The 878-nt window shown below is 56.6% G+C and overlaps 1 non-coding gene across 1 annotated transcript; it reads left to right on the top strand.

Annotated features, from left to right (window-relative positions):
• Window positions 1–594: 594 nt before the first annotated feature.
• On the top strand, window positions 595–668 carry TRNAI-AAU (transfer RNA isoleucine (anticodon AAU)). Its single transcript has one exon. It is a non-coding gene; the product is annotated as a tRNA-Ile (tRNA).
• Window positions 669–878: the final 210 nt, after the last annotated feature.

Below are 878 nucleotides of genomic sequence, written 5' to 3' on the forward strand. Positions count from 1 at the left end.
TCCTCCCCGGGGGAGACTAGCCGGTCTCTGGGTCTCCCGGCTTTGTTCCCACCGGAGGCCTCTTCCTTCCGGGAAATAGCAACCTTATTCCGCCTCTCTCTTGACTAAAAGCAAGAACCTTCGAGGCAGTGACTCGCTCCAAGGAAACACCGTCTAGGGGAAGAACGCCTTTCCAGATGCAGGACAGAAAGTGTAGGCCGCCTCGGGGTCTGGAGGGTGTCGGAAAATTCCTCCATCGGGGCGGGGGGGGGGGGTCCTCCGGGCCCTGCGGAGACCTGCTGTGCTCTGATCGCAGAGCTTCGGGAAGCCTTGCGTTTGCCGCAGGTGTTTTCCCGAAAAGAGGGAAACGGGACGCCCCGCCCCTTCCCAGCCCGGTTTCTGTGCGTCTTTTCGGGTGGGACGTTAGGATTTGGGGAAGACGAGATTTGCTAGTGGGTGCGGATCACTGTGTGCCGGAAGGGGACTTTTTCTTTCAGTGTTTCTGTTGTGGAAAATTGAGTGGAGTGAGAAAACTATGAAAACGTGGTTTTCCAGGGAGAGCTACCGCAGGAGCAGAGGCGGAAAGATTGAGGGACAGACGCGGGGTGCGGGTGTGGCCGGTTAGCTCAGTTGGTTAGAGCGTGGTGCTAATAACGCCAAGGTCGCGGGTTCGATCCCCGTACGGGCCAGTGGTTCCTTTTACCTCCTAACCCCCCCGAGTTCACGGTTACCTCTGCTCCCCCAAGTCTTACACTTGGAGGTGTGAAGGATCACTGTCAACCACATTTCCCCGCTGGTCGGTTCCTAGAGCATAAAACGATCACAGGGTCAGGGTCATGAGCTCACCCACGACCTTGGGCACGGGATTCATTAAAGAAGAAGAAATCAGTTGGATTTAT

This window comes from Herpailurus yagouaroundi, unplaced genomic scaffold (assembly GCF_014898765.1).
Source record: "Herpailurus yagouaroundi ecotype Mexico unplaced genomic scaffold, PumYag 64809, whole genome shotgun sequence".
In the NCBI taxonomy this organism is placed as follows: Eukaryota; Metazoa; Chordata; class Mammalia; order Carnivora; family Felidae; genus Herpailurus; species Herpailurus yagouaroundi.